Source organism: Meles meles, chromosome 4 (genome assembly GCF_922984935.1).
Source record: "Meles meles chromosome 4, mMelMel3.1 paternal haplotype, whole genome shotgun sequence".
Lineage (NCBI taxonomy): Eukaryota > Metazoa > Chordata > Mammalia > Carnivora > Mustelidae > Meles > Meles meles.
The window spans coordinates 1098265-1119036 of record NC_060069.1 but is presented as its reverse complement, the minus strand read 5'-3'; positions in this window follow the sequence as shown (position 1 = coordinate 1119036).

The window sequence follows — 20772 nt, the reverse complement described above, 5'->3', positions numbered from 1 at the left end:
CACGTAAAGGAGCTGGAGAAAGAACAAGAAAGAAACCCTAAACCCAGCAGGAGAAGAGAAATCATAAAGATCAGAGCAGAAATCAATGAAATAGAAACCAAAAAAACAATAGAAAAAATCAACAAAACTAGGAGCTGGTTCTTTGAAAGAATCAATAAGATTGATAAACCCCTGGCCAGACTCATCAAAAAGAAAAGAGAAAGGACCCAAATAAATAAAATCATGAATGAAAGAGGAGAGATCACAACTAACAGCAAAGAAATACAGACAATTATAAGAACATACTATGAGCAACTCTACGCCAACAAATTGGACAATCTGGAAGAAATGGATGCATTCCTAGAGACATATAAACTACCACAACTGAACCAGGAAGAAAGAGAAAACCTGAACAGGCCCATAACCAGTAAGGAGATTGAAACAGTCATCAAAAATCTCCAAACAAACAAAAGCCCAGGGCCAGACGGCTTCCCAGGGGAATTCTACCAAACATTTAAAGAAGAACTCATTCCTATTCTCCTGAAACTGTTCCAAAAAATAGAAACGGAAGGAAAACTTCCAAACTCATTTTATGAGGCCAGCATCACCTTGATCCCAAAACCAGACAAGGATCCCACCAAAAAAGAGAACTACAGACCAATATCCTTGATGAACACAGATGCAAAAATTCTCGCCAAAATACTAGCCAATAGGATTCAACAGTACATTAAAAGGATTATTCACCACGATCAAGTGGGATTTATTCCAGGGCTGCAGGGTTGGTTCAACATCCGCAAATCAATCCATGTGATAGAACACATTAATAAAAGAAAGAACAAGAACCATATGATACTCTCAATAGATGCTGAAAAAGCATTTGACAAAGTACAGCACCCCTTCCTGATCAAAACTCTTCAAAGTGTGGGGATAGAGGGCACATACCTCAATATTATCAAAGCCATCTATGAAAAACCCACCGCAAATATCATTCTCAATGGAGAAAAACTGAAAGTTTTTCCGTTAAGGTCAGGAACACGGCAGGGATGTCCATTATCACCACTGCTATTCAACATAGAAGTCCTAGCCTCAGCAATCAGACAACAAAAAGAAATTAAAGGCATCCAAATTGGTAAAGAAGAAGTCAAACTATCACTCTTCGCAGATGATATGATACTATATGTGGAAAACCCAAAAGACTCCACTCCAAAACTGCTAGAACTTGTCCAGGAATTCAGTAAAGTGTCAGGATATAAAATCAATGCACAGAAATCAGTTGCATTTCTGTACACCAACAACAAGACTGAAGAAAGAGAAATTAAGGAGTCAATCCCATTTACAATTGTACCCAAAACTATAAGATACCTAGGAATAAACCTAACCAAAGAGACTAAGAATCTATACACAGAAAATTATAAAGTACTCATGAAAGAAATTGAGGAAGACACCAAAAAATGGAAAAATGTTCCATGCTCCTGGATTGGAAGAATAAATATTGTGAAAATGTCTATGCTACCTAAAGCAATCTACACATTTAATGCAATCCCTATCAAAATACCATCCATTTTTTTCAAAGAAATGGAACAAATAATCCTCAAATTTATATGGAACCAGAAAAGACCTCGAATAGCCAAAGGAATATTGAAGAACAAAGCCAAAGTTGGTGGCATCACAATTCCGGACTTCAAGCTCTATTACAAAGCTGTCATCATCAAGACAGCATGGTACTGGCACAAAAACAGACACATAGATCAATGGAACAGAATAGAGAGCCCAGAAATCGACCCTCAACTCTATGGTCAACTAATCTTCGACAAAGCAGGAAAGAATGTCCAATGGAAAAAAGACAGCCTCTTCAATAAATGGTGCTGGGAAAATTGGACAGCCACATGCAGAAAAATGAAATTGGACCACTTCCTTACACCACACACGAAAATAGACTCCAAATGGATGAAGGACCTCAATGTGAGAAAGGAATCCATCCAAATCCTTGAGGAGAATGCAGGCAGCAACCTCTTCGACCTCAGCCGTAGCAACATCTTCCTAGGAACAACGGCAAAGGCAAGGGAAGCAAGGGCAAAAATGAACTATTGGGATTTCATCAAGATCAAAAGCTTTTGCACAGCAAAGGAAACAGTTCACAAAACCAAAAGACAACTGACAGAATGGGAGAAGCTATTTGCAAACGACATATCAGATAAAGGGCTAGTATCCAAAATCTATAAGGAACTTAGCAAACTCAACACCCAAAGAACAAACAATCCAATCAAGAAATGGGCAGAGGACATGAACAGACATTTCTGCAAAGAAGACATCCAGATGGCCAACAGACACATGAAAAAGTGCTCCACGTCACTCGGCATCAGGGAAATACAAATCAAAACCACAATGAGATATCACCTCACACCAGTCAGAATGGCTAAAATTAACAAGTCAGGAAATGACAGATGCTGGCGAGGATGTGGAGAAAGGGGAACCCTCCTCCACTGTTGGTGGGAATGCAAGCTGGTGCAACCACTCTGGAAAACAGCATGGAGGTTCCTCAAAATGTTGAAAATAGAACTACCCTATGACCCAGCAATTGCACTACTGGGTATTTACCCTAAAGATACAAACATAGTGATCTGAAGGGGCACGTGTACCCGAATGTTTATAGCAGCAATGTCTACAATAGCCAGACTATGGAAAGAACCTAGATGTCCATCAACAGATGAATGGATCAAGAAGATGTGGTATATATACACAATGGAATACTATGCAGCCATCAAAAGAAATGAAATCTTGCCATTTGCGGCGACGTGGATGGAACTAGAGCGTATCATGCTTAGTGAAATAAGTCAATCGGAGAAAGACAACTATCATATGATCTCCCTGATATGAGGACATGGAGAATCAACATGGGGGGCGGTAGGGGGATAGGAGAAGAATAAATGAAACAAGATGGGATTGGGAGGGAGACAAACCATAAATGACTCTTAATCTCACAAAACAAACTGGGGGTTGCTGGAGGGAGGTGGGATTGGGAGAGGGGGATTGGGCTATGGACATTGGGGAGGGGAGGCGAACCATAAGAGACTATGGACTCTGAAAAACAACCTGAGGGTTTTGAAGGGTCAGGGGTGGGAGGTTGGGGGAACAGGTGGTGGGTAATGGGGAGGGCACGTTTTGCATGGAGCACTGGGTGTTGTGCAAAAAGAATGAATACTGTTACGCTGAAAAAATAAATAAAATGAAAAAAAAAAAAAGAAATCAGTGGCTTTCTTATACACTAACAATGAAAATACAGAAAGGGAAATTAGAGAATCAATTCCATTTACTATAGCACCAAGAACCATAAGATACCTGGGAATAAACCTAACCAAAGAGGTAAAGGACCTGTACTCGAGGAACTACAGAACACTCATGAAAGAAATTGAAGAAGACACAAAAAGATGGAAGGCTGTTCCATGCTCTTGGATTGGAAGAATAAACATTGTTAAAGTGTCTATACTGTCTAGAGCAATCTATACTTTTAATGCCATTCCGATCAAAATTCCAGCAGTATTTTTCAAAGAGCTGGAGCAAATAATCCTAAAATTTGTATGGAATCAGAAGAGACCCCGAATTGCTAAGGAAATGTTGAAAAACAAAAACAAAACTGGCGGCATCACATTACCCAATTTTAAGCTTTACTACAAAGCTGTGATCACCAAGACAGCGTGGTACTGGCATAAAAACAGACCCATAGACAAGTGGAACAGAGTGGAGAGCCCAGATATGGACCCTCAACTCTATGGTGAAATAATCTTCAACAAAACAGGAAAAAATATTCAATGGAAAAAAGACAGTCTCTTCAATAAATGGTGCTGGGAAAACCGGACAGCGATATGTAGAAAAATGAAACTCGACCATTCTCTTACACTGTACACAAAGATAAACTCGAAATGGATAAAAGACCTCAACGTGAGACAGGAATCTCTCAGAATCCTAGAGGAGAACATAGGCAGTAACCTCTTCGATATCAGCCACAGCAACTTCTTTCAAGATAAGTCTCCAAAGGCCAAGGAAACAAAAGCAAAAATGAACTTTTGGGACTTCATCAAGATCAAAAGCTTCTGCACAGCAAAGGAAACAGTCAACAAAACAAAAAGGCAACCCACGGAATGGGAGAAGATATTTGCAAATGACAGTACAGACAAAAGGTTGATATCCAGGATCTATAAAGAACTTCTCAAACTCAACACACACAAAACAGATAATCATATCCAAAAATGGGCAGAAGATATGAACAGACACTTCTCCAATGAAGACATACAAATGGCTATCAGACACATGAAAAAATGTTCATCATCACTAGCCATCAGGGAGATTCAAATTAAAACCACATTGAGATACCACCTGACACCAGTTAGAATGGCCAAAATTAGCAAGACAGGAAACAACGTGTGTTGGAGAGGATGTGGAGAAAGGGGAACCCTCTTCCACTGTTGGTGGGAATGCAAGTTAGTGCAGCCACTTTGGAGAACAGTATGGAGATTCCTCAAGAAATTAAGAATAGAGCTTCCCTATGACCCTGCATTTGCACGACTGGGTATTTACCCCGAAGATACAGATGTAGTGAAAAGAAGGGCCATCTGTACCCCAATGTTTATTGCAGCAATGGCTATGGTCGCCAAACTGTGGAAAGAACCAAGATGCCCTTCAACGGATAAATGGATAAGGAAGATGTGGTCCATATACACAATGGAGTATTATGCCTCCATCAGAAAGGATGAATACCCAACTTTTGTAGCAACATGGATGGGACTGGAAGAAATTATGCTGAGCGAAATAAGTCAAGCAGAGAGAGTCAAGTATCATATGGTCTCACTTATTTGTGGAGCATAACAAAGAACATGGAGGACATTGGGAGATGGAGAGGAGAGGGAGTTGAGGGAAACTGGAAGGGGATATGAACCATGAGAGACTATGGACTCTGAAAAACAACCAGAGGGTCTTGAAGGGGTGGGGGTGGGGGGGTGGGAGGTTGAGGAAGCAGGTGGTGGGTAACAGGGAGGGCGCTTACTGCATGGAGCACTGGGTGTGATGCCAAAACAATGAACACTGTTATGCTGTAAATAAACAAATAAAAAAAACCAAAAACAACAGTATTTGCTATTTACCATTGCCAGTGATCTTCTTCCCTTCTTACAGATTCAAATTTCCATCTGATATTTCCCTCCTACCCAAAACACTTCCATTGTATTTCTTAGAGTGTACATCTGCTGGAAACAAATTCTCTGAGGTTTTATTAGAAAATATTTTATTTCATCTTTTTTTTAACCAACTTTTCATTGTAAAAACTTTCAAAGATGTAGGAAAATTGAAAAAATTTTGTGCCATATATTCACTGCCTAGATTCTATAGTTGACATTCAATTATAATTGCTTTATTACATATCTATCATCTATCTCTCTATCCATCATTTATCTTATTTTTTATGCAAGTAAGTTGCAGAAATCAGTACACTTCACCCTAAATACTTTAACATGCATTTCATAACTGCAGTTAATATTAATTCACATTTTTTTCTTTTGAGGTAAAATTTACATAAAATGAAACACACAAACCTGAGATATGCCACTTTATTATATCTGACATATGCATATACACATTCAACTGAAGCCTCTTTCAAGATACATACCCAAGGAAAGTCCATTATGCCCCTTCTCTGCCAGAGCAGGGGTAAATTCTTGCCCCCACCCCTTCCACCAAGGCAACAACTGTTGATTATTTTACACCGTACATTCAGTTTAATACTTTAGTACTCCACATGGATGGAATTCTACAGTTTGCACTAATTTAAGTATTCCTCTTCTGTTACATTTTTCAATGGTTCAGTCACTTTATTTTCAAATACTGATTGACCATTTTTATATAATTTTGTCTGTATCTCCTCCTTATTGTTCCTCTATTTGTCCTCTCCTGTTTTATTTGAGATTAATTGAATAACTTCTAAAATTCTTCTTTGAACTTTTACCTATATCTCTTTGCATTCTATTTTTTAGTGGTTGCTGTAGGGATTACAAAATATATCCTTAATTGTTTACATTCTACTTAGAGTTAACATGTTGTCACTTCATGTAAAATGTGCAAACTTTGAGGGCACATGAGTGGCTCAGTCAGTTAAACAGCCAACTCTTGATTTTGGCTCAGGTCATGATCTCAGAGTCCTAGGATAAAGCCCCACACCAGGCTCCATGCTTAGAAGGAAGTCTGCTTGAAGATTCTCTCTCCCTCTCCCTCTGTCCCTCCCCTCATTCTCTCTCTCTCAAATAAATAAATTTTTTTAAATGTAAAAACTTTGCAAAAATACATGTCCCTTTATTTACTGTAGTAGGAAGATTTTAAAGGTGCCCCCCTCAAGATTCCAATCCCTCAGTTGCTGAATCAAAAACTAATACAGGTACTGCCATGAGATTTTGCAGATGTCATTGAAGTCCCAAGTCAGTTCACTTTCAGATACAGAGATTAGCCATGTGGGCTTGAGCCACTCAGGTGAGACTTAAAAGCAGAGTATGTTCTCTGGGAGCAGAAGAGAAAGACATAAATATGAAGTAAGAGGGGAATTTGAAATGCCATTTCTAGTTGTAATACGAAGAGGGCCATGTACCAAGGAATGTGGACAGCCTTTAGGAACTTAACTAGCAGAGGCACCTGCTAGCCTGAGCTAGCCACCTGGGTGGCTCAGCGAGTTAAGCATCTGCTTTCAGTTCATGCCATGTTCTTAGGGTCCTGGGATTGAGCCCCATGATGGGCTCTCTGCTCACAGGGGAATCTGCCTCTCACTCTATGCCTCTCTCTCTCAAATAAGTGAATAAAATCTTTAAAAAAAATAAAGGAAAACTGACAGCCAGCAAAGAAACTGGAGCTTCAGCCTATGATGGCAAGAAACTGAATTTCACCAACAAACTGAATGAGCTTGAAGGTGGATTCTTCTCTAGAACCCTGAGATATATAGACCCAGAACAACCAACACCTGGATTTTAGCCTTGTGAGAACCCAATCAGAGAATCTAGCTGAGTCATGCTGGATCTCTGACCTGCAAAACTGTGAGCTAAAAACTTTAGTTGCTTTGAGTCATGGCATTTGTAGTAATTTGTTATAAAGCAATGGAAAACCAACACACCCATTCTCCATTCTTTATCTGATAGTTTTCACACATATTACATTGACATATATTATAAACTTCACAAGCAATGTTATAATTTTTACTTTAAACTGTGATAACTGGGTGCCTAGGTGGCTCAGTCAGTTAAGTGTCTGCCTTCAGCTCAGGTCATGATCCCAGGACCCTGGGATCAGGTCCCACATTGGGCTCCCTGTCAGCAGGGAGCCTGCTTCTCCCTCTCCCTCTGCCTATCTCTCTCTCTCTGTCAAATTAAAAAAAAATGTTAAGATTTTATGTATTTATTTGACAGAGAGAGAGATCACAAGTAGGCAGAGAGGCAGGCAGAGAGAGAGGAGGAAGCAGGCTCCCCAATGAGCAGAGAACTTGATGTGGGGCTCGATCCCAGGACCCCAAGATCACAACCTGAGCCAAAGGCAGAGGCTTTAACCCACTGAGCCACCCAGTTGCCCCTAAAATTTTTTTAAATTAAAAAATAAACTGCGATAACTATTTTTTAATTGAGAGAAAAATAGTGTCTTTTATTACCATTTTGATGCTCTTCATTCCTTTCTAAATACCCGAGTTTCCATAAACTTTCCCTATAGTCCAAAGAACCTCCCTGCTTCCCTTAGCATTTTGTGTAGTGCAGGCCTGCTATGAACTAATCCTCTTAAGGGTGTGTGCGTGTGTGTGCATGTGTGTGTTTGTGTGTTTATAATCTGAAAGTGCCTATATTTGTCTTTATTCTTAAAGGGTATTTTCTGATGGACTTAGAATTCTATGTTGATTTTCTTTTCTTTTTAAAGATTTGTTCTACTATCTTCTGGCCTCCATTGTCTTCTGAGAGTAAGTCAGTGGATCATTGTTACACTATATACTGAATCTTCTTTCTCTAGACACTTTCAAGGTTTTTTCTTTATTTTTGGTTTTTAGAAGTTTGACAATGATGTGTCTGGGCATGATTTTCCTTGTGTTTATCTTCTCTAGAGTTTACTGAGCTTCCTGGATTTGCAACTGCCTCTTTTTTTTTTATGAACTTTAACAAATTTTCAGTCACCATTTTTTAATAAAAAAACAAAACAACAACAAAAAAACAAAACAAAAAAAAACAACAAAAAAACTTCCTGCCCCATTCTGTCTCTTTTCTTTCTGGAATTACAGATAGGTATATTTAGACCCTTTGCTGCTACCCCACAAGTCACTGTGTTTCTGTTGAAAAATTTTCCACCATTTCATACTCTGTTTTTGTTAAGATGATTTTTATTGATATGTCTTTATATTCATTGGTCCTTTCTTCAGTTATGTGACAATCAGCTGTTCCATCTAGTTAAGTGTTTTTTGGGTATATGTATTTTTTTTTATTTTATCATTTTTATTTGGTTCTTTTTTACAGTTTTTACATCTTCTCTGAAATTTTCCCATCTCTTTACTCACTACATCTATCTTTTCCTGTAAGTTCTTTAACATATTTATTATAGTTATTTCGAAGTTCCTGTCTGCTAATTCTGACATCTGAGTCATTTGTTGATCTGTTTCTATTGACTGCTTTTTCTATTGTCTATGGTTCCTATTCTCCTGCTTCTTCATACATCTTATAATTTTTTCTTATTATATACCAGATACTGTTTCTAAAATAATAGTAGGAGCTAAAGTATATTAAATGTGTGCTTTTGTTAGGCAGGTGGGAGGTCCAATGTAAAAGTTTGATCAGTTTGAGCTCATTAATAGTTGAGCTAGTTAAGGTGACTCTGCAATTTTACTCCCTCTAGCAGGACTTTGGAACTGAAACACGAGCAGTCTATGAAAATAACTGCTTTTGAACCTAGCCTCTATCTTATAGAATAGCCAAGATCCATTTACCTTATCAGAAAGTGTGCTATTTGTTTAGGGTGAATATTTGATTATAGCTTTAATCAGGCTTAGTTCACATCTGTCTTCAAATACTTTGAAGATAAGTTCAGGTCTCTCCCTAAAGTTCCACAAGTCTATTAGACTCAGGGCTGTAAAATCACAAGATGGTGAGAGGGCACAGCATGATACCATGGGACCTTAGAATCTCAGGGCCAGGAAACCTCAAGACCCCAAGACTGAGAGGACATGACCTCAAGATTATAAGATTTGAAATTGCAAGATGGCAAAATCACCCAAGATCTCTCTGCTTTCCAATCCTACTTCTAGCCTCTGTTTACTCCACAGAATTTCTATGTGAAAGAACTACTATGCAAATTATCTTTACATTTAAGATTTTTCCAGATTCAAATCCAAATGCCAACCATAGATTTGTCAAAATTTTGGCTGTTTGTCCTCATTCTAGTGAAGACTCTATTTATCTAGCAGTCTTTCTCCTTTGCCCACAACTCCCCTAACCTCAGCAACTGACCCCGGGAATGAAAGTTCCCTCTGTCCTTTGCTCACCTAGAAAGACTGATCTCTCTGAACTTTAGTTCTTTTAAATTTCTTTGCAACAACAGATCCTTGATGGCTTTGAAGATATGAATCATTTTCTGGTTCATCCAGTGATTTCTTTAACAGTGATAGTGGAGGTCTTTTTCACCTTCATCACTCCAATCAGAAACAAAAATCTCCATTCTGCTAATTTTTGCTGTAAAATGTTATGTACATCCTTCCTTATCTTTTTTTTGCCCACTGAAATTACCATGGAATACTTTCTGGAATTTGTGTTAGGAGAATTTCCTGAGATATCATCATTCATGTTTAGGTAGAGAGGATATAACCCCTGAAACCACAAGGCTGGAGTAATGATGGGGAAGTTCATGCCCCAAGAAGTTTGGTCATGTCCAGTGATGCCAGTACCTCAGACCAGCACTCACCTTCACTGACCTCTCAGGGGTCTGGAATTTTATTTCTCTTACAGGGTGCCTGGATGGCTCTTAAGATTATTTCTAAGGAGAAGTTAAGATGGTGAAGGAGTAGGGAGATCCTGGGCTTTCCTTGTCCCTCAGACACAGGTGGATAAAAATAAAGTCATTTTGAACAAACATGAAATCGGTCTGAGGACTGAGAGAACAAAACTGCACAACTGGAGGTAGAAAAGCAGCCATATCATGGAAGGTAGGAGCTATGGAGAGTTGACTTGGGAGGGAAAAGAACTGCAGAGGCTGTAGACCTCACCTGTGAAGGTGAGGGAGCCCTGACCACAGAGACAGAAATGAAGAAGAAAGAGAAAGAGAGAGAAAGAGCAAAAGTGCACACAGAGGATTGCACAGGAAGAACTCTTCCCCAAAACCACTGACTAGGAGAAGAAGAGGAGCTGACCACCACAAATTTTTATGAGTGGCAGAGCACAGAGTTTGAAACTTCAGAGGTCCATGCCCTGACCAAGGTCGTGCCTGGCTTCTGGGGTGAAGGAGGGTAGAGATCTAGGATCAGATAGTGTGGTCTGAAGATCCACTGATTTGCACAGGGAGAAACAGTTGCCCTGCTTGCAGTGCATTTGGGAATGACAACACCACCTCCCCAGGGACAAAAGAACTGGTGGCAGCAACATGATGCCCTGTTCCCAAGCATAGGAACAAAGATACCAGCTGTGGGGAGCAAACCTTGGTGCCAGAATTTGGCTGCACTTTACGATAAACTCTGAAATACTGCACAGCTGGAAGGCCAGTTTCTGGGACAAACTGGCACTGGTCACAACAATGCAAGACCCTCCCCCAGATGATCAGTGCATCATCATCATCAGTGCACAAACTGCTCCAAAGATGAGAGATGAGAGAGCTGGGCTATGCCATTCCTAACCCATCAGCACTGACCAATCTCAATGAGTAAGCAGCACCACCCAGTGGAGGCTGCAGCTACTTATATCAAGCCCAGCATCCCTGTGCCCTGCAGGTGCATCTCCACTAGGGCAAGTTGGAATGAGAATCAGCTCGTTAGGGCCAACCCCGGCAGACCAGCACAAAACTCTTGCCTGCATCAAGTCTACTGATCACAGAGCACTGCAAAACTTCAGCTCTAGAGATAGGATTTATCTTTTCTTTTCTTTTCTCTTTGGTTCTAGCTTCTTTTAACAAGTAAACCAAAACACACCTAGAATCTAACTTCTCTTTTGTTTTTTCCTCTCTCTCTCCTTAATAAAGCCATTACTCTGAGGACCAGTAATACAACAGGCTTTCCTAACAATCATACAAAAACAGAAACAAAAACAACAACAACAAAAACAAAAAGCAGTGACCCAGACCAAAGGACAAGACAGAGGAATTCACCACAAAAGAAAGAACAGGAAGAAGTCATGCCACAGATTTAATCAATACAGTTACAAGTAAGATATTTGAAGAAGAATTTAAAACAGTAAGTCAAGCAGAGAAAGTCAATTATCATATGGATTCACTTATTTGTGGAACATAAGGAATAACACAGAGGACATTAGGAGAAGGAAAGGAAAAGTGAACTGAGGGAAATTGGAGGGGGAGATGAACCATTGAGAGACTGTGGACTCTGAGAAACAAACAGAGGATCTTTGGGAGGGGGAATGGTGAGTCTGGTGGTGGGTATCAAGGAAGGCATGTATTGCATGGAGCACTGGGTGTTGTACATAAATAATGACTCTTGGAACACTGTATCAAAAACTAATGATGTATTTTATGGTGACTAAAATAACACAATAAAAAATCTAAAAAAAATAAAAACCTAAACAATAATCATAAGGATACTAGCTGGGCTTGAGAAAAGCATAGAAGACACAAGAGAATTCCTTACTACAGAGATAAAAGAACTAAAAACTAATCATGCCGAAGTAAAAAAATGATGTAACTGAGATGCAAAACTGAATGCATCCAATCACAATGAGGATGGACTATTCAAAGAATCAGTGATATAGAAGATAAAATTATGGAAAATAATCAAGTTGAAGAAAAAGAGGGAAAGAAGGATATTAGATCATGAATGTAGATTTAGGGAACTCAATGACTCCTTAAAGTGTATTAACATTCATACCATAGGAGTCAAAAGGAGAAAAAAAGTAAGAAAAAAAGAAAGAAAAAATAGCAGAAGGTTTATTTGAGCAAGTTTTAGTTGAAAAAGTCCCTAATCTGGAAAGAAACAGACATCAAAATCCAAGAAGCACAGAGAATTCCCATTAAATTCAATAAAAACTGTCCATCACCAAGACATATCATAGTCATTCACAAAATACACAGACAAAGAAAGAATCCTGAAATCAAGTGGGAGTGGGGCAGGGAATCCTTAATCTACAAGGGAAGACAGATCAGGTTCACAGCAGATCTGTCCACAGAAGCTACATAGGCCAGAAGACAGTAGCATGATATATTCAACATGCTGTATGATAAAAATATGCAACCAAAAATACTTTATCCAGCAAGACTGTCATTCAGAATAAAAGGAGAGATAAAGAGTTTCCCAGACAAACAAAAACTAAAGGAATTTGTGACTACTAAACCAGCCCTGCAAGAAATTTTAAAGGGGACTATTTCAGTGTGTGTCTATGTGGGGGAAGACCAAAAGTAACAAAGATTAGAAAGGAACAGAGAACATCATCAGAAACACCAACTTTATAGGTAACACAATAGAACTAAATTCCTATCTATCAGTAATCACTCTGCATGTAAATGAACTAAAAGCTTGACTCAAAAGACATAAGGTATCAGAATGGATTAAAAGAAACAAGACCTATCTATCTATATGCTGCCTACAAGAGACACAATCTGGACATAAAGGCTTCTGCAGATTGAAAGTGAGGGAATGAAGAACCATCTATTATGCTAATGGTTGCCAAAATAAAGCCAGAGTAGCCATACTTATATCAGACAAACTAGATTTTAAACCAAAGGTATAACAAGAGATGAAGAAAGGTATTATATCATAATTAAGGGGTTTATTCATTAAGAAGTTCTAATAATTGTAAATATTTAAGCCCCCAAGTTGGAAGCACCGAAATATAAATATCTACTAGTTGATATATTGTTTATATTGATTGATAATTTATATATATATATATACATTTATATGTGTATATATAGATAACAAACATAAGGAAACTCATTGATAATAATACAATAATAGTAGGGGACTTCAACACCCTATTACAGGAATGGAAAGATCATCTAAACATAAAATCAACAAGGAAACAAGGGCTTTGAATGACACAATGGACCAGACAGACTTTTTTTTTTTTTTAAAGATTTTATTTATTTATTTGACAGAGATCACAAGTAGGCAGAGAGGCAGGCAGAGAGAGAGGGGGAAGCAGGCTCCCTGATGAGCAGAGAGCCCCAATGTGGGGCTTGATCCCAGGACCCTGAGACCATGACCTGAGCTGAAGGCAGAGGCTTAACCCACTGAGCCACCCAGGTGCCCCTGGACCAGACAGACTTAACAGACATATTCAGAACATTCATCCTAAAGCAGCAGGATTCACATTCTTTTCAAAAGCACATGGAACAGATCACATACTGTGTCAGAAATCAACCCTTAACAAGTACAAAAAGACTGAGATAACACCATGCGATTTTCAGAATGCAACATTATGAAACTTGAAGTCAACCACAAGAAAAAATTTGGGAAGACCTCAAATACATGGAGAATAAAGAACATTCTACTAAACAATGATGGGTTAACAAGGAAATTAAAGAAGAAATTAAAAAAAAAAGCACATGGACACAAATGAAAATGTAAACACAACAGTCCAAAACCTTTGGTATGCAGTAAAGGCAGTCCTAAGAGAGAGGTATACTGTAATACAGGCCCAAGTCAAAAGGCAAAAGGAGCCTCAAATACACAACCTAACCTTACACCTAAAGGAACTAGGAAAAGGAACAGTGAATAAAGCCCAAAGCCAGCAGCAGAAGAGAATAATAAGATTAGAAGCAAACCAAGCAAATAAACAAAAACAAAAACAGTGGAACTGATATTGAAACTAAGAGCAGTTTTTTGGAAAGAATTAATAAAATTGATAAGCCCCTAGCCAGACTTTTTGAAAGCAAAAGAGAAAGGACCCAAATAAATAAAATCACGAATGAGAGAGGGGAGATCATGACCAACACCACAGAAATATAAACAATTATAAAAGAATATTATGAAACATCATATGCCAACAACCTGGGTAATCTGGAAGAAATGGACAAATTCCTAGAAACATACAAACTACCAAAACTGAAACAGGAAGAAACAGACAACTTGAGCAGATCCATAACCAGAAAAGAAATTAAATCAGTAATCAAAATCTCCCAGCAAACAAGAGTCCAGGACCAGAGACTCCACAGGGGAATGCTATCAGACATTTAAAGAAGAGTTAATATCTATTTTTCTCAAACTGTTTCAAAAGTAAAAATGGAAGGAAAAAGGAAGGAAAACTTCCAAACTCATTCTAGGAGGCTAGCATTACATTATTCCAAAATCAAAGATCCCACTCATAAGGAGAATTATAGGCCAATATCCCTGATGAACACGGATGCAAAAATTCTCAACAAGATACTACCAAATCAAATCCACAATTAAAAGAATTAAAAGAATTAATCACCACAATCAAGTGGGATTTATTCCCAGACTGCAGGGAATATTCAATATTCTCAAATCAATCATAGTGATACACTATATTTAATAAAAGAGAGGATAAGAACCATATGATCCTCTCAACAGATGTAGAAAAAGCATTTGACAAAATACAGCACCTATTCTTGATAATAAACAAAACAAAACAAAAAGCCACCTCAACCAAGCACGGGTAGGCAGAATATACTTCAACATCAAAAAGCCAATACAAAAGACTCACAGTTAATATCATCCTCAATGTTTGGGGTGGGGGGGACTGAAAGCTTTTTCTTTTCTGTCAGGAACAAGACAGGGATGTCCACTCTCACCATTTAACATAGTGGAAGTCTTAGCCTCAGCAATCAGAAAACAGAAAGAAATAAAAGGCAAGAAAGCAGATTTGGCAAGGAAGAAATCAAACTTTCACTATTTGCAGACAATATGATACTCTATGTAGAAAAACTTAAATACTCCACCAAAAATTGCTAGAATTAATACATGAATTCAGCAAATTTGTAAGATACAAAATCAATGTACAGTAATCTGTTGAATTTTCTATATACCAATAATGAAGCAGTAGAAAAACAAACCAAGGAATTGATTCTATTTATAATTGCATCAAAAACAAGAGATATCTAAGAATAAACCTAACCAAAGAGGTAAAATATCTGTACTCTGAAAACTATATAATGCTTATGAAAGAATTTGAAGAGGACACAAAGAAATGGGAGAAAATCCATGCTCATGGATTGGAATGGCAAACATTGTTAAAATGTCTATACTACCCAAATCAATCTACACATTTAATGCAATCTCTATCAAAATACCACCAGCACTTTTCACAGAGCTAGAACAAATAATCCTAAAATTTGTATAGAACCACAAAAGATCACGAATAGCCAAAGCAATCCTGAAAAAGAAAAGCTAGAGGCATCACAATTCCAGACTTCAAGCTAAATTACAAAGCTGTAGTCACCAAGATGGTATGGTATTGGCACAAAAACAGACACATAGATCAATTGAACAGAATAGAGAGCCCAGAAATAGACCCTCAATTATATGGTCAGCTAATCTTCAACAGAGCAGGAAAGAATATCCAATAGTCATCAACAAAGGGTGTTGGGAAAACTGAAAATGGTGTTGGAAAACTGAACAGCATCATGCAAAAGAGAGAAACTGGACTACTTTCTTACACCATGCACAAAAACAAGCTCAAAATGGATGAAACACCTAAATGTGAGACAGGAAACCATCAAAATTCTAGAGAAGAACACAGGCAGCGACTTCTTTGACCTCAGCGATAGCAGCTTCTTACTAGACACATTGCCAGAGGCAAGGGAAACAAAAGCAAAAATGAACTATTGGGACTTCATCAAGATAAAAAGCTTCTGCACAGTGGAGGGAAACACAAAACTAAAAGGTAGCCCACAGAATGGGAGAAGATATTTGCAAATGATATATCTGATAAAAGGGTAGTATCCCAAATCTATGAAGAACTTATCAAACTCAGCACCCAGAAACCAAATAATCTAATTAAGAAATGGGCAGAAGACATGAATAGACATTTTTCCAAAAAAGACATCCAGATGACTAACAGACACAAGAGAAGATACTTGGTAAAAAAAAAAAAAAAAAAAAAAAAAAAAAGTTTTTTTAAATAAGTAAATAAATAAAAGAAAAAGAAAAGATACTCAGCATTGCTCATCATCAGGGAAATACACATCAAAACCATGGTAAGATATCATCTCACACCTATCAGAATAGCTAAAATTAATGACACAGGATGCAGAGAAAGGGGAACCTTCTTGCACTATTGGTAGGAAAGAAAACTAGTGCAGCCACTCTGGAAAACAGTATGGAGTTTCCTCAAAAAGTTAAGAATGGAAATACCCTACAATCCAATAATTGCACAACTAGGTATTTACCCAAAGGATACAAAAATACAGATTCAAAGGGGTTCATATGCCCCATTGTTCATAGCAGCATTATCAACAATAGCCAAACTATGGAAAGAGCCCAAGTGTCCATCAACTGATTAATAGATAAAGAAGATGTGGCATGTGTGTATGTGTATGTGTAAATATTCCTACATATTGAATATTAATCAGCCATCAAAAAGAATAAAATCTTGCCATTTGCAACAACATGAATGGAGCTAGAGTATATTATGCTAAGTGAAGTAAGTCAGACAGAGAAAGAAAAATGCCATATGATTTCACTTATATGTGGAAATTAGGAAACAAAACAGATGAACATATGGGAAGGGGAGAAAAGAGAGAGGAAAGCAAGCCATAAGAGACCCTTAACAATAGAGAACAAACTGAGAGTTGATGGGGAAGGGGAGGGCTGAATGGGTGATGGGTATTAAGGAGGGCACTTGTGGGGCGCCTGGGTGGCTCAGCGGGTTAAAGCCTCTGCCTTCAGCTCAGGTCATGATCCCGGGGTGCTGGGATCGAGCCCCGCATCGGGCTCTCTGCTTAGCTGGGAGCCTGCTTCCTCCTCTCTCTCTGCCTGCCTCTCTGCCTGCCTCTCTGCCTACTTGTAATCTCTATCTGTCAAATAAATAAATCTTTTAAAAAAAAAAAAAAAAGGAGGGCACTTGTTACAATGAGCACTGGGTGTAATATGTAAGTGATGAATCACCAAATTCTACTCCTGAAGCCAATATTACACTATATGTTAACTAGTTAGAAACTTTGGAAGAAAAAAGAACAATTATTTCTATTACTGGCTTGAAAGAATGGACTCCTCAAATTGCTTCCATTCTAAGTTTATCTCTTTAAGTCTTTGAGGAAAACCCTCTAATCTCTTGGGATTCAGTTTCAGACTCCTAACTCATTATAGGAAACTCATTACATGCATGTGTAATGCATGTATCCCAACCTCACTTCATTCTCTTACAATGGGATGGTCCCAAGCCTGTCTTGGGTCACTGCAGCAGAAACTGCTGGATATTAAGCTTTGTTCTTCCACCTACTGGTCATGTGATCTTGACTAGCTTCTTAGCCCATCTGTGTTTCAGTTTTCTCATCTGCAAAATAAAGATAAACATAGTGATGCCTACCCCTTAGCATCATTCTGAGGATTAAACAGGTTGTTATTTGTAGAATATGCTATACGTTAGGGGCTGTGTTTATTAGTCTTCATCCATTTTCTCATTTAAACCTACAACAATCCTTTGAGGTATGTGCTGTTATAATCCCTTTTTAGCTGTTGAGAAGAATGCAGTTTACACAAAGTAACTTGCCCAGTGTCTCACAACAAATAAATGAAATAGCCTAGATTCTAAACCAAGTCTGACCAGAGCTTAAGCTCTTAACTCACTCTGCAACTTACTTAACTACTCTGCAACTGTTCCCTAGATTGCCAGAGTCTAAGAATCCCCTGGGACCCAAAGTAAAAATACAGATCTCCATACCTCACCCCACACCCACTGAATCAACTCTCTGGTGAGACCTAGAAATCTGTATTTTAGCAAGGACCCCAGATGACTCTTATTAGAAAGCCTGGAAAGCATAGCATAAGCTCTACCCATATGTATCTATACAACTCCTACTAAGGACAGATCTCTCCTCTGTTTAAATAATGGGTGCTGCAGGACAGTTCATGGAAAACCAGACGGGTGTATGTATAATTAATTCTGCAAAATGTTTTCATTCCATTTATAGAGATAAGCGTGGGCATTCTGGGAGCACAGAGAAGGGACAGTCAGCTCACAGGGAGAAATTCTCAAAAGAAGCAGTGCCTGAGCTGACTCCCAAAAGAAATACAGAAGTTAGTCTGAAGGCAGCAAAGGCATTCCAGGTCAAACTCACAGCACAGAGCTATAGAAAAATGCTTTTGTGCTCAAGGGACCCTATGTTCGGGGAACATATGAAGTTAAGTAGCCAAAAATCTGGCAGGGACATAGATGAGACCCAGTCCTTCAGGACCACTGACCTTGGTTTCACATAGCTTGTGCCTATCTCTTGCTGTTTCACACACTGCAAATACCAGAACCCTCATGGGAAGAAGGTCTACATCTTTTACATCTCTTTTTCTCTCTCAGGGTCAGCTTCTTGGGAAGATGGTGGACCATGCTTCAGTACCCCATCTCCCCATCCCAAGTCATGCCCTGTCTCTCACCCCCTTTCTTGTCTAAGAAAACCACAGTTACAGTCAACTGTTACAGTTACAGGAAACTTTCAATCAAAACTCACTATAGGACCCTATGCCATCACCATGCCATGGTTTTTCTTCTAACTTGAAATCAGTGGGATTAACAGGGTGGGCTACTTTTTATGGCTCTTAAACAAAACTCATCAAAGATCTGTGTACTCATTCCCAGGAGACAAGGGAAGCGCAACCCAGAACAGGAGCATGTGATGTTGACATAGTCTAGTCAACATCCCCCTCTGTCTAGTGCTAAAGGAAGTGGGGGCATGTCAATTGAATATTACCAGTTGCACAAAATTTCTGCCCCAGAAAAGCAGTAAGGAGAGTTCCAGCCCCTACCAGCTTTAATATGATGGTCTAGGAGTGCTGGCAGAGACTCACAGAGAGCAGACACCCGCTCTGCTGTCCACCGTAGACCAACAGCAATAGCAGCAAACCCTTATACAGCACTTACTCCATACCATGCACTGTTCTAAGTATTTCACATGTTAGCTCACTGATCCCTTCCACAATCCTATGAAGTAGGTGTCCATGTAAGTATCTCTATTTTACATGTAAATGGAGACAAAGAGATTAAGTGACTTGCTTAATGCCACACACTAGCAAGTGGAAGAGCTGGGATTTAAGCCCAGAGCCTCTAGTCTGAGGCCCTGAACCCATCAGGTAAGTGATCACCTGGAAGTCTGAATGACAGCCAGTTATGACTTGATTTGGCTGTACGTGTCTGTCCTTTGGTTTTCTAAATGGTCAGGATATGTGATGTGGCTGAGAGAAGGGAGGTTTGAAGCCCCTGCTAGAAGGTGAGTGACTGAAGCCCTACTGGAAGGTGAGTGACTGAAGCCCCTGCTGGAAGGTGAGTGACTGAAGCCCCTGCTGGAAGGTGAGTGACTGAAGCCCTACTGGAAGGTGAGTGACTGAAGCCCCTGCTGGAAGGTGAGTGACTGAAGCCCCTGCTGGAAGGTGAGTGACTGAAGCCCCTGCTGGAAGGTGAGTGACTGAAGCCCCTGCTGGAAGGTGAGTGACTGAAGCCCCTGCTGGAAGGTGAGTGACTGAAGCCCCTGCTGGAAGGTGAGTGACTGAAGCCCCTGCTGGAAGGTGAGTGACTGGCAAACACCAGAGCAGAGCTTTTGTTCTTTAACAAGGGAAAACAGGAAGCTAAAGGGATGGAAGGAATAAAAGGGTTTGGAGTGTGATCCAGAGAGTCTGAAAAGATTTGGAGTTGAGGGTAGAAGGAAATGAAGGTCTACACAGGACTACTGAAGTCACCCTACATGGGCAGACTGGCAGCTGTGCTCACCATGGCTACATTCAGCACAGCTTCTATGGGATTCTATGGTGAATTCCATTTACATTTGCTGAGCACACACTATGTATTGAAGACCTTATTATGTATTCCAAATAAGGCCTGGGACATAGTATTCCTAAAGCTCAGGACCCAGGAAGGAAAGCAGACATAGCAATCAATGGCACTTGTTTATAGTAAAAAATATTGGAAATAAAATAAATGTCCATGAACAGGGCATCAGTGAAGTATGGTGCCTCCATGGAGTCCTAAACTGCTATAGAAAAGGATAAAGAAGCTTTTGATGTCATGGTATGGGAAGGGATCCATGATATATTAAATGAAAAAAGCAAGGTACAGAATACTGCATGTTACCTTTCACATAAAAATGGAGAGAAATTAGAGTGTATGTTAATGTTTGCTTATATAAGCACAAAGACACTCCAGAAGGACACCCAGAAATCTGATAAGAGTGGGTGGTTTGTTCCTATGCTTGGAACTTGGGGGAGTTGGAACATGGGGAGACTGGGCAGGGGCTAATGATGGAAAGGAGAGTTTCACTTGTTTATTTTCATTTATGTTGTTTTATAACTGAAATTTATAACTATTCAAAAACTGAATTAAAAAAATAGATGGCATTAGACCCAGTGGAGGATCTTAGCACTGCCTCCCCCATGAAGCATGTCCCTGTTCTTCTTGTCTCATCACATCCCAGTGCTGGGTC